This window comes from Lithobates pipiens, unplaced genomic scaffold (genome assembly GCF_037356315.1).
Source record: "Lithobates pipiens isolate NorthernLeopardFrog02 unplaced genomic scaffold, aLitPip1_a1.2 Scaffold_16, whole genome shotgun sequence".
In the NCBI taxonomy this organism is placed as follows: Eukaryota; Metazoa; Chordata; class Amphibia; order Anura; family Ranidae; genus Lithobates; species Lithobates pipiens.
This window is the reverse complement of record NW_027507748.1, coordinates 642068439-642083041: the sequence shown is the minus strand read 5'-3', so window position 1 is coordinate 642083041 and position 14603 is coordinate 642068439. Positions and strand designations below refer to the sequence as shown.

At 40.9% G+C, this 14603-nt stretch overlaps 1 protein-coding gene across 1 annotated transcript in view; it reads left to right on the top strand.

The window, feature by feature from the left end:
• The first annotated feature begins 2753 nt into the window (after positions 1-2753).
• ASIC1 (acid sensing ion channel subunit 1) overlaps positions 2754-14603 on the top strand; it is a 381935-nt gene continuing 370085 nt past the window's right edge. Inside the window, exon 1 of the mRNA XM_077484304.1 lies at positions 2754-2977. The gene's annotated coding sequence lies outside the window, so the exon portion shown is untranslated. The remainder of the gene's footprint in view (positions 2978-14603) is intronic.

Below are 14603 nucleotides of genomic sequence, written 5' to 3'. Positions count from 1 at the left end.
CACCCTGCAATGCCCTATCAATACTCTGCAATACCCTGCCAATACTCTGCCAATAAATACCCTGCCAATACTCTGCAATACCCTGTCAATACTCTGCAATACTCTGCCAATACTCTGCAATACATACCCTGCCAATACTCTGCAATACCCTGCCAATACTCTGCATTACTCCACCAATACTCTGCATTACTCCACCAATACTCTGCATTACTCCACCAATACTCTGCATTACTCCGCCAATACTCTGCATTACTCCGCCCATACTCTGCATTACTCCGCCAATACTCTAAATTACTCCGCCCATACTCTGCATTACTCCACCAATACTCCGCCAATACTCTGCATTACTCCACCAATACTCTGCATTACCCCGCAAATACTCTGCATTACCCTGCCAATACTCTGCATTACCCCGCCAATACTCTGCATTACCCCTCCGCCAATACTCTGAATGACTCCACCAATACTCTGCATTACTCCACCAATACTCCGCCAATACTCTGCATTACTCCACCAATACTCCGCCAATACTCTGCATTACTCCACCAATACTCTGCATTACTCCACCAATACTCTGCATTACTCCACCAATACTCCGCCAATACTCTGCATTACTCCACCAATACTCTGCTATACCCTGCCAATACTCTGCAATACATACCCTGCCGATACTTACTCTGCAATACTTACCCTGCCAAGACTCTGCAATACTTACCCTGCAATGCCCTGCCAATAATCTGCAATACCCAGCAATAATCTGCCATACCCTGCCAATACTCTGCAATACCCTGCCAATACTTATCCTGCCAATATTCTGCAATACCCTGCCAATACTTACCCTGCCAATACATATTCTGCTAATACCCAGCCATACCCATCCATGCTCAGCCAAAATATTATTGGGGGAGATGACGTGGATATTACAGTAGGGGAGATGTATATTGCAGTGGGGACTATATGGTGGTGACATTTTTCACAGGTTTTTGCAAATTCAATTATTATTTGCTGATCCGAAAAAAGATCCGATCTGTGACTCAGATCCAAGGAATGATCAGATCCGTGAGTTTTTTGATCCGTTGCCGATAATCTTGCACGGCAAGGGCAATGTTATTCCAGTTTGTGTGATATTTTCTAATTTGCTGTATTTGAATTTGGAACAGGGTGTATTTGTGTTAGAAATTCCCTGCGAGGGAAAGATCATCACCCATTGTGTTGATTATTCTGTTTGACAAGTTAACTTATTTTGTATTTGTAAACTGGCACTTTACAATAAATGTACTGTATTTTCTGTGAAATATATATGCATATGAGCGTACCTTTATTTATTTTTATTTTTTTTGGTGGGGGAGTGGATCTTGGGTGAGAGTTCCCACACTTTTTTCCCCAGCACTTGACCCCTGACTCTACTGATGGTGTACTGTCATGTTTCAACTCTTTTCAATGGGATTCTGTTACGTTTGGACCATTTATGATTGGACACTGCCATGTTTAGAATCTACATATGGGATGCTGCCACATTTTGACTCTCTATATATGGGAAATTGTTGCTTTAGACTCTACTGATGGGTCACTGTCACCTTTGGACTCTTTTTGATGGGGTGCTGTCACATTTGCACTGTTTCTGATTGGGCACTGTCACATTTTAACTCTACTGATGGGATACTGTCATGTTTCAACTCCTCCTGGTGGGATACTGTTATGTTTGGACCCTTTCTCATGGGACACTGCCATTATTAGAATCTACAGTTGGGATGCTGCCACATTTTGACTCTATTGATGGAAAACTTGCTTTTAGACTCTACTGATGGGACCCTGTCACATTTATACTTTTTCTGATGGTATGCTGTCACATTTGTACTCTTTCTGATGGGTCACTGTCACATTTGAGCTCTACTGATGGTATACTGTAATGTCTTAGCGCTTTCTGATTGGATACTGTTATGTTTGGGCCATTTCTGATGGAACAGTGCCATGTTCAGAATCTACAGATGGGGTGCTGCCACATTTTGACTGTATTGATGTAAAATTGTTGCTTTTAGACTCTACTGATGGGTTGCTGCCACATTTTGACTTTATTGATGGGACATTGTTGCTTTTAGACTACTGATGGGACACTGTCACATTTTGACTCTTTTTGAAGGAAAGCTGTCACATTTAAATGACATTATCAATCAATATAACAACACTATCAAAGTATTTTTGTGGTAGCATTAATGTGAAGACTAAGCAGTTCTTTCTGTGACACCACAAATCAAATCGTGAAGACTTTATGAATCAATGTGCAGTGGAGGTGCAAGGGTTTTTTCTGTGATGGCACGAATAACTTAACCAAGCATCTCAGCATCTTCTCCCCACCATCAGCCTTGGAGGCGATGTGCAGCTTCCCTGTAGCAGCAGCAGCAGACACCGGGGGTGCTTTGCACAAGACTGATGGTGTGTTGGGAGTGAATGACAGCAGTGCCTTGTGTAAGAATGTGAATGAATGAAGTGTTGCTGGGCAGGTCTCTGTGTATAGGGGCATGGATGGATGACGGAGCTGGTGCTGTGCAGGTCTCTGGATAAAGGGGGGATGGATGACGAAACTGATGCTGTGTCTGGATCTCTGAAGGCATCATCATCCCTGCGGGCAGACAAGGGTTAATTCCTCCTGTATCGGTCCTGGCTGATTCCAGTAGCGCCTTCCCATGCTATGGGGAAGCAGCTGTTTTTTTTTTTTTTTTTTTGGGGTGGGGGGGTGGGGAAGGGATCTGGTCACACAGACACTGGAGGAGATAGACACACACACGCTGCCATAGCTGAGCATCTGTGATAGAGGCAGCCTGATCCCAGCTCTATAGGACATCGCTGGCTGCTGTGACTCTGCGGTAAGGTGTGGGGGTCCTGTCTCCGCGGTGCAGGGGGGGAGTGCTGCTGCTGCTATATGCCATCTCAGGCTCCTCTTCAGTGCAGAGTGTGAGCAGACTGGCCCTGCCTGCAGGTGAGTGCTGTAGGTGCATGCATGATCCCCACTGATCCCCCCTTCCCCTCCTCCCTATAGCAGGCTCTGCATCATGTCACATCCATAGTGTTTGTCATTGTGCATGCTCTGTGTGTGTGTGTGTGTGTGTGTGTGTGTGTGTGTGTGTGTGTGTGTGTGTGTGTGTGTGTGTGTGTGTGTGTGTGTGTGTGTGTGTGTGTGTGTGTGTGTGTGTGTGTGTGTGTATCAGTGCCTGTACCCTCTGCATATCACCCAACAGCCATAGGTAACATGCTGTCTGCTCTGTGGTCCCATCAAACGTAGATCGCACATTTCACATCGCACAAGGCAGCTCCAACTGATTGCACATCTATAGTTTCTGGGGTTTTTTTTTTTTTACAATCAGCTTTGTGCATTAAGTCAGATGAGTATACAATGGTGCTCCTTGTATATGTGGCTGCTACAGCAAGAAATACACTGCAGGGATGGCAGGGATTAATTGTCGGGGTAATTTTTTGGAGGGGTGATCTAGATTACTGGAGTTTGGAGGAGAAATTTTTGTAGGTGTGTCTGAACAGCATAATAGTGGCATCAGAATTACAATAAAAATAAAAAAAGTCTCATCAGCTTCATTGACATTTGCCTCCTTGGCATTCAGTTGCACCACTTATGTGCTGGCTGTGGTGTCTGATGGTCCAGTTGGTGGCCAGGGGACATGTCTTCATCACATTCCTGCTACAGTAACTCATCTCAGTGTATATGCAGGGAATCCGATCGTTGGACATGTGACATTTATTGCACTCTGTATCATTCCTTCATGACATTCCTCTTTTATTCTTAAAGGGTTTGTTCTATTTTTTTTTTTTTTTTTAATATTTTCACATTTTTGTAAAGGTTATGTATTGTGCTTTGTACAGGTTTTGTATTACGTTTTATAAAGGCTGTGTGTTGTGTTTATAAAGGTTTTCTATCATGTTGGATCAAGGTTGTGTATTGTCTTTTATGGATGTTGTGTGTTGTGCTTTGTACAGATTTTGTATTGTGTTTTATAAAGGTTGTGTGTTATGTGTTTACAAAGGTTTTGTATCATGTTGGATAAAGGCTATGTATTGTGTTTATAAAGGTGTTGGATAAAGGTTGTGTATTGTGTTTTATAGATGGCATGTATCGTGCTTTATACAGGTTTTGTATTGTGTTTGATATTGGTTGTGTATTGTGTTTATAAAGGTTTTGTATAATGTTGGATAAAGGTTGTGTATTGTGTTTTAAAGATGTTGTGTATTTAGCTGTATGCAGGTTTTGTATTGTGTTTTATACTGGTTGTGTATTGTGCTTTTAAAGGTTTTGTATCAAGTTGGATAAAGGTTGTGTATTATGTTTTAAAGATGTTTTGTATTGTGCTTCATACAGATTTTGTATTGTGTTTTATATTGGTTCTGTATTGTGCTTTTAAAGGTTTTGTATCATGTTGGATAAAGGTTTTGTACTGTGTTTTATAGATGTTGTGTACTGTTCTTTGTACAGGTTTTGTATTGTGTTTTATAAACTTATGCATCTGTGTGTATAAACACAACATCTATGCATTAATTATAGATAGGACAGGTTTCTTAAGCTGGCCATACATTATACAATGTCCTTATCCAATAGATTTACCTTCAACTATGTAGTGCAAGGACCTGCCTGATTGCATACAAATTAAAAGTGTTTAGATTTGACCTCAGTGTTTCAGGTTTTGATAAATCTATTGGAAAATTGTACAAGAAAAGTATGTAATGTATGTCCAGCCTTATACAGATATGTTTGTGAAGTCAGGGTCCTGATAGGAATGCTTATCTATTATTTTTTGTGCCTTGGTATTTGTATAGTGAACTATGGTCTCTCACAGTATGCAGACATCCACTGTCATGAGTTAAATGCATCCTTTAATGTAACATACAGAAACAGCCTTTAGAATAAAAAGTAAAAAAAATAGATGATAAAACAGTCAAATTAAATGTTTTTTTTCTTGAAATCTAAGATAAATAGAGAAAGAGCCATTTAAATGTATCACTTATGTAGCTGTCTGTTGGCTTAATAGGGATAAATGTGTAGATTTTCTCATTTAAGCTTACAGTCACCTAGACTTTTCTCCCTTTCATAGCTCTTAATTTGCGGTGTTATAATCCTTTGGCAGCCAAGAGTCTTAGATTCACCTGTGGCTGTATATGGTGTAAATACTGTTGCTGATTTACCAAAGCGGTTATTTTCACCCTGATTTGTGTTCACTACAATGATCCAATCAGCTTTAGGTGATTTCTTTTTTTAATCCTACAATTTGATTGGGTATTTGAAGCGAGCACAGGCTAAAATGACCCCTTCAGTAAGCTAGCTCTATTGTGCCACCACTGCTGGAAGTCCATTTAAATGTTATATCGTGTTGGCTGTCATTGACACATAGGTAAAGACAGATGTCATTCATTGGCCACGGCTACAATTGAGCAATTATTACCCATTGCAAAAATCATAAAAAGTCAGTAATTTTTTTTTTTTTTGTGTGTGTGAGGAAACCACATACATTATGATCCAGAGGCATAGAAGCATGCAGATGAACTTTTGTATTGACTGATCTGGAGAGTCCAAACTGCCTTTTACTGTTCAGGGACAAATACTGAAATGTTACTGTATCAAATTTAGCAGCATGTCTGCCCAACACAGGGATCGATGAACGTGTATAGCTAGTAGAAACATTTGTCCTAAAGTCTTGTACTATTTATACAAGAAAATAGGAAACACAAATCAGAGCTATAGCATTTCATTATAAAATTATTTACATTTTTCAAGTGGTTATATATAGTTTTTTTTAAACATTTTTAAACACCTTTCTAGGTAAAAACACAGATTGCAGCCTTCTGCTATTGATAAATAGGTGGCTCACTCAGCCCTGCTCTTTGCCCTACCATCACTTCTTCATCCTACCAAAATTGCTAAGTTTGACTCGTATTGGAACCATAACAACCATTTAAAGTGACAATTTCCCCAACTTTAAAAATTGCAGGTAAAAGTACGGAAAAATTAAGATGTTCAAATATTTACTTGCAGTGTTTTTTCCTAAATAGTTATTTTATTATGCAGCATGCCTTTGAACATGCTCGCAAATGTGACTACTCCAGAATAAGCCCCCTCCCTCCATGTATGTCATAGACCTCTCCTCTTCTAGGAGTGTCTAATTACTGTCTGTGCTGGCTGAGCTCATTCGGCCTTCCCTTCCCATCTCTACAAATCTTTTTATGTAGCAGCCAGGAAAGAAGAAAAGTAAGAAACTATAGAGCATCTTTTGTCAACCAGGGTTCCTCCAGAGGTTGCTAAGGGTTACTTGAGCAATTTATATCTCTCAAATAAATAGGCATTGATACCAGTAATATTTTTAGGTATTTGCATCTAAGGCAGGCCATACATGGTGCAAATTCCCTTCCTGCAACCACAAATTTGCATGACTCCCCCATCAACACAGACACTGCTGACAGGGAAATCCCTCCTGCTAAGCAATTGGCTGCTCCTGGTGCGGGTGGGCGCTAGCAGCCACTAGCGATAATCACAAGAGAATCTGGCAGGCTGGTTGTACCCAAGTTGATCGATCAATCAATTTGGTACATTCAGCTTGCCCATTAACTGTTCGAATCTTGGCCGGTTACTGCTGAACCGACCAAGATTCGAACCATGTCTGGCCAACCTAAGACAGGCATTCTTCCCACTGTAAGGACATGAGAATTCTTTCCATTTATCACCAGTGTATGGAGTATTCTTTCCACTGTCCACAAATTGCAAGGAGACTTCATTCCACGTACAGCAAATGTAAGGAGAATTCTTCCCACTTACAACCAATGTACGTAAGAGCATTCTTCACAATGACAACCATGCTAATGTACTGTGAGTTGTAGAAATTGTAATTAGTCATAGGGGTTTCCTGAGAGCTGAAAGTTATTTCAAGGGTACCTCCTCTGTGTTAAAAAGGTTGAGAAAGGCTACTTCAGAGTCTCATTTGAGTGGCAGCTCTAAGTTTCCACTAGGGCTGCTGACATCACATCTAAGATGGCGGTGTCCAGTGGCAGTCTTAGCCCCCGTACACACGGTCGGACATTCCGACCACAAAATCCGTCAGATTTTTTCAGACGGATTTTGTCCGAAACTGGTGTTGCATACACACGGTCGGACAAAGTTGTCGGAAAATCCGATCGTTCGGAACGTGATGACGTTCGTTCGTTACAACGGGACTACGTTCAGGCTAGTAGACAATAGCTTTGGTCTCGTAATTTGATCTCGTAATTTAAAGTTGGATCGGATTTTGTTGTCAGAAAATTTGAGATCCAGCTCTCAAACTTTGTTGGTCGGACATTCCGCCGGAAAAAGTCCAATGGAGCCCACACACGATTGGATTTTCCGACAACAAGATCTGATCGCACATTTTCTGTTGGAAAGTCCGACCGTGTGTACAGGGCATTAGGGTTTTTTGATGTCTACACAAGAGATCTTTTTGCAGGCAAATAACATAATTAAAATACGTTAATTGCAGATACTGTTTAGTCTTGTGAAAATAAATGATCTGGGGGCAGGGTCTCTTTAAGGATGTTTCTTTCTAAGTTAGACAAAGCAGACAATAACAGATTACTGATTGGTTGTTGGCATATATAACTGTGGTATAAACTTGTGCCCAAAAACAATGTTAGAAAACAACGTTATAGCCCAACTCTCTTTCTGATGCATCTGTAGGGAAGCAATAGCAGCGATATATTGAACAATTAAATGGCGTTTGCTACCTGTATCATACATATTCTCACCCTGAAGTTTAGGGCATTTCCAGGAGAGTGATAAAATAAGTCTACTGAGTTAGTTCCTGCTGATTCGGTGAAGTTTAACAAAATTTATTTGGAGCACTTAGACCTCTCTAAAGGAAATTCTAGGCCCCTAGGAATGAATGGTAATACAAAAAAAAATCATATATCGTGGCCTTTTTAATACATGGGGACAATGGAGGGGGAAAGGGGCAGATGGGCAAAAGAAAAGCACAACAGAATATATGTAAGAGCTTGTTTAAACCAGAGGCATGTGTTAATGCATACACAGTTATGTGTTTTAACTTAAATGCATGTTAACGCTGTAAAAATGCAGTAACAGTTTATTAATGTAAATAGGAGTTTCCAATAAAGTTGAGTGCATAGCAATGCACAAAAATGTACCGTTTTAGAAGTATGATTTCCTCCCAATGGAAAATGCTCGGTTTATGGAATGTTCATCTTACAATCCTTGGAGCAGCTACACACAGTGGCATTACAAAGACACAGCTGTGACTGCATTTCCTACATAGCAAAAATAATTAACTAATGTTGTAAGTAATTTTTTTTTTTTTTTTTTTTAACTTATGTTGTTCTCACTATCTATTTGTTCTATTTCTATTTAATCTTTTATATCTCAAATCAAGAAGACCACTGTAGATGTAAGAGCTGGTAATTACTGGGTGCTGCTAAAGCAGCTTGCTATCTGCACCCTGAACACAGGGGTCCCTGTCTCAGCACCTTCACTATTCACAAGTATAATATTTTCAGTGAATACAAGGCATTCTCTGATTGAATGAAGCAGAGATTGTGACATCATTCGCCCTACCTCTCATCTCAACCAATCAGAGAATGTCTTGTATTTGCTGAAAAGATGCAAGACAATATTTGAATGGTAGAGGCGCTGAGTGAATGACCTGCTGGGTTCATGGCAAGTACTTGGAAAAGACCAGTGACATGTGTATGTAGCATAGGCTACTACAGTGATTTTTTTTACATTCCCTATTAGACAGAACCAAGCTGCACCAATGTAAGTTTGAACATTAATTCCTGGAGTTCAACTTTAGGCATAAAGAAATAAGAAATAGGAACATTATTAAAGATTAATTTACTGTCCTGCTTTACTGTCAAAAATGGAGGTGCCAGGCTCTCTAGGTACATGTACAATACATAAACATTTGAGCATGGTCCATCACCTTAAAATTTACCTGCCTTGAGAAAATTTGTGGGGCTTCCATTGCTAAATGATGAGTGAGGGTGCATGTAGAACAGGGGTCTCCAAACTTCCTAAACAGACGGCCAGTTTATTGTTCTTCAAACTTCAGGGGGGCCGCACTGTGGCAAGTGAAGTAGAAAATGTCCTGCTGTCAGAGGGAGTAAACCATGTCCCATGATTACCATTAGGGGGCATAATAGTGCCCCATTATTGATATCAATGGAACGAATAGTGCCCCATCAATTAGTGTAAATGGGTTGAATAGTGCCCCATTATTGATGTCAATGGAAGGAACAGTGCGTCATCATGGGTATCAATGGGAGGAAGAGTGTGCCATCATGGGTGTCAATGAGAGGAAGTGTGCGCCATCATGAGTATCAATGGGAGGAAGTGTACTCCATCACTGGTGTCAATGGAAGGAAGAGTGCTCCATCACTGGTGTCAGTAGGAGCAATAGTGCCCTATTGTCGGTGTCAGTGTCAGGAAATATGCCCCATGGGCTGGATAAAAGCAAGCAGAGGGCTCTATCTATCTCCAGGGCCAACATTTGAAGACCACCGCTGTAGACCTTTGGTAATTGACAAGCACTGACTTGGAGTGAGCATTCGCATGTCTGGTCAGTTTAGGATAAGGATGACAGCCTAAAGTGTCCACCTTCACAAATAATTCTGTTAAGACAACTTCTACATCTATCCGTGAAGCAAACATAAAACAGTGCAAGGTATGGAGTGCCACAAAAAGAAAAATCTGTAGGCTGATCAAGCATATGGAAATACATTTTATTGCTGTATAAATTTCCAGCACGTTTTGAAAGCCTAAAAACACCCCCTCCTTTAGGGTTTGTGAAAAGAAATGTACAATATGCTGTTTGAAAAAAAGTCATTCAATTGCCCTGCTGACTTTTTTTTTTTTTTTAATATTCCATTTTTTACTCTATTTTATGTTTGCTCTCAAGGAGGTTCCCATTGGTACAACACTACACTGGTGCCCGGCTTGGTGGTAGACTTTTTAATGCCCGATCTGTACCTTGAACATAAGAAAAAATAATCCATCGCGAGATTCAGGGCCGTCCTTTCACCATAATATTCATATATATCTGTTCTGACAGATTTTCTTTAAAGAGTAACTCCACTTTTGTTGAGAAAAAAATATTCACCTCTGAGTGATCTATGTACATTGGGACATGTTACCAAACTTTGTTGCAGAACCCTACCTTTTGTTCGTCTGAAGAAATAGTTGTTTGTCTTTCTGTGTCTGTGTGCTACGTGATGGGAGTGGTTTTATAATTATTAAGCAGCTGCCGCATCTGCAGGGATTTAAATAGGAAAGCTGCAGTGTCTGCATCCCTTTAGACAGGATGTCACCTTGGGAGTATCTCACCAAAAATGGTGGTTTTGTTGCAAATTCTCAAATTCTAGTTTGTATCTTAGTGCAGACTCAAAAATAAGGTAGCTAATCATACAAGAAGGAAATGACATTTCTGGGGGGCGTTCTTTACACCATTTATGTACAGAATGCCTCCAGGTAGTCACATTGAATTGCATTTTACAGAAGGTTACAGCACTGCAGATTGAAAAGGCAATTTTTAGTAATATTCAATTACAATATGACTTATGTTACAATTGAATATTTAGCTTATATTATTATTTTTTTAATTATTTTCTATTTTTTTCCCCTCAAAAGTGGAGTTACCCTTTAAACAAAGATATTATTGGTTTCACGGCCATCCAAAAGCGTTCACTGCACCACAGCTTCACCTTGAAATAACACAGGGATCACTAGATTTATTGGTAGCTGTAATGTTATATGTTACTTTTACACTGAAGCGCAGCTAAAACAGCGATAAAGCGCCGGTCTTTTTTGCGGTGCTTTATCAGCGTTTTAGCTGCACTTTTGCGGCGCTTTTCGGCCACTAGTGGGGGAGTTTTTTTAGGTCTCGTGGCAACGGGGACGATAAAAGAAAAAAAAAACGAAAAAAAAAAACCCTTTTGGGGTGCTTTCAAAACGCTTTTGAGGTGCTTTGGAAGCACCGCCCATTTATTTCAATGAGCAGGGGAGTTTTGGGAGCGCTATTTATAGCGCTCTCAAGCCGCCCCAAAAATGCTTCTTGTGGGACTTTTCCTAATGTCCCGCAAACGCACCGCCCCACTGTGAAAGCACACATTGGAGTGAATGAGAAGCAGTTTTCAGGTGCTTTTCAGGCGCTATTTCTAGCGCTAAAATGCCTACAAACTGCCTCCGTGCGAAAGGGGTCATGTTAATGGAATTTAGATGCTGGTCTCTCTTTATTTGTCATTCATTCATTCTGTCTTGTCCTCAGATGGATATGTTGTAGCACATAATACCCTTACATGAAAGATTTACTTACACAGCTCTGTCTATTAAACCTAGCTTGTACCTCATCTAGTAATAAGCAAATGTCTCTGTTAAGGACCAGGTAACCTGAATAAGGCCATCGGAAAAGGGAAGACTTTACAAATACAACAGAATGATTTCCGCAAAGTCTCAGACTTTCCTAGATTTAAAGAGGTTGATTTACTAAAGGCAAACAGACTGCGCACTTTGCAAAGTGCAGTTACACTCTGAAAGCGCAGTTGCTCCAGAGCTTAGTAAATGAGCAAAAGCTCTACTAACTTCCCTCATCCAATCAAGTGCAAGCAAAATGCTGTTTTTTTAATTACCCTTGCACATGGGTACTCTTTGCAAAGTGAAGTTTTACCTCATTTACTAAGCGCTGGAGCAACTGCACTTGCAGAGTTCTATTTGCCTTTAGTAAATCAACCCCAAAATGTCCATTCACAACATTTACAGCAGAAGCAATGAGGTCCAAAACACACTTTTGCGATTTGACACCTTGCAGCAACAGGCATGTTAACATGCTAAGCTGCAACGCACATAACACATAATACGTTGTGGTAACGCAGCAGGTTGTGGTGCTATCTGTGTGTTACTATCAGAGTTAGGGTTATCACCTGTCCAGGATTCATTTGGACCGTTCGTGTTTGGAATCATGTGTCCGGGGGTTTGGACTGCCTGAAACCCAAACACATTATTTAGACTGGACTATGGATTCCCAGAAGGGTTGCTTGCTGCAGTTGTCTAAGCTGAGAGTGTCTGTTACACTCTTTCACACTGCCCAAAGCCAGCACTATGAACCCCCCACCCCCCCAAACACACACAGACAGGAGAGGAGAGAGGGCTTAATCTGCACCTCTCCCCCCCCCCCCACCCCTACCCCTCTGTGTCTGCCCACACTCAAATCCTCTGTGCTGTGCCTCAGAAAAGGAAAGCCGGGGCTAGAAATTTGAAGTCGAGCAGCCTCAGATACATCTGGATGAGAGGGGCTGACTGCCAAAGGGTGAGTGAGCTCACCATCCATCCCTGTCTGTGACTAAAGTCCCCCCCCCTTCTCCTACCTCTGAGTGAGTAAACTAAGGCAAATCAGGGTTCCCAGAGTACCCTTACATCAGAGATCCGCTTTCACACCAGAGGCCACAGTGTTTCCCCTTTCATCACAGTCTTATCCGTACATCAGAGTTCCCCGTGTTCCCCCTTAAATCAGGGTACCCAGAGCATCCGTTAAGTCACAGTCCCCAGAGTTCTCCCTTACATCAGAGTCTGCAGAGTCCCCCCTTACAGTGAAAGGGAATTCTGTGGACTCTGATGTAAAGAGGGACTCTTGTTATTAACTTCATATGATTAGAAATGTTATTTAACCACTTAAGCCCTGGACCATTTTGCAGCTAAAGTTGCTTTAACTGACAATTGCGCAGTAGTGCGACGTGGCTCCCAAACAAAATTGGCGTCCTTTTTTTTTCCACAAATAGAGATTTCTTTTGGTGTTATTTGATCACCTCTGCGGTTTTTATTTTTTGTGCTATAAGCAAAAATAGAGCGACAGTTTTGAAAAAAATTCAATATATTTTACTTTTTGCTATAATAAATATCCCTAAAAAATATATAAAAATTTATTTTTTTTCCTCAGTTTAGGCCGATACGTATTCTTCTATGTGTTTTTGGTAAAAAGAAAATGGCAATAAGCGTTTATTGATTGGGTTGGGCAAAAGTTATAGCGTCTACAAAATAGAGGATAGTTTTATCGCATTTTTATTAATAATTATTTTTTTCTAGTAATGGCGGCGATCAGCAATTTTTTTATTGTGAATGCGACATTTTGGTGGAGACATCAGACAATTTTGACACATTTTTGAGACCTTTGGCATTAATACAGCGATCAGTGCGATTAAAAATGCATTGATTACTGTAAAAATGTCACTGGCAGTGAAGGGGTTAACACTAGGGGGCAGTGAAGGAGAGTGAAATGTGACCTAATGTGTGTTTCTTACTGTAGATGGGCGTGGCTTGGCGTGTAACATCACTGATCGTCGTTCCCTATGACAGGGAACAGACGATCAGTGAAAGGCTCACTAGGAAGCACATAGCTGAAGAACGGGGAGAGGTAAGTGTAAACAAACCTCTCCCCGTTTTTCAGCTATGTGACCCGATCACGGGACACCGGCGGCGATCGGGTCCGCGGGTCCCATGGGGAGCAGTCACAGACCTCAGGACCAGGTCTCGAGTGCGCCGTCGGCGGTGCGCGTGCGACCCACAGCTGGGCTCTTAAAGGGCAACGTACCTGTACGTGCTTATGCCCAGCCGTGCCATTCTGCCAATGTATATTGGGGTGAGGCGGTACTTAAGTGGTTAATTGCAAAATATATCTATAGTTTATACTTATTAATTGTTGTGCATCGCTAAAATGTTCAGGTTTGACTTGAAGAAAAGGTGGTAACCCTAATCTGAGTGCTGCATGTCTGCTTTTTTGTCATTGATTTTGAGGGACTGTCCCACATTCGGAACAAAGCCCCTCTGTCCCTCTTCCCTCTTCATTTGTCCCGCATTTTGGCCTGATCTATATAATTGTATATAAAATGCACTATTTATCTATCAAAAGCTGTTTTACAGTGCTAACCTTTTCATCCAATTTCTAAACTGCTGTACATTTCAGAAGCCAATATAAAGGAAAAGTAATAATAAAAATGCACCTGTGGGTTTAACCAATCATTTTTTTGTACATTTCTCCTTTAAGGGGGCATGGCAGGGGGTGTGTCCTATGCCTATATACTTTTGCTAATAGGTGTCCCTCATTCCCGTCTCAGAAAATTGGGAGGTATGTCCATAGCCTGGCCACAGATTTACTTTAAGTGTAATGGTTATTTTACAAATACAGTTTAAAGTGGAACTTTAGTCAGAAAATGAAGTCCTTATAGATGACTTCAGGCTGGCCACTTTTACAGGTATAGCTATGTAAAACATTATAAATTAGTGCCTATAATGTTTAAAATCCAGTAATACGCTGTCTCCCCCTGCTCGGAACATGCTCAGTTGCTCTCCATTTTTAGGCTTTTTTTGGCACTGCTGAGTTTGTAGAGGCCGATCTGCTGACAGCCTTAAAGCGGAATTAAACCCTCCAATCCTTTACAGCCAAGGAAGTTGCTTCTGTTTGATCTGCAACTGCCATAGTGGGGCACATGTGATCAGTTATGACACCAGACATTTTATGGTTTCACAGTTCGGTTGAGGACACAAGAAAATGTGACAATTAGCAATCCCGGCATTCCAG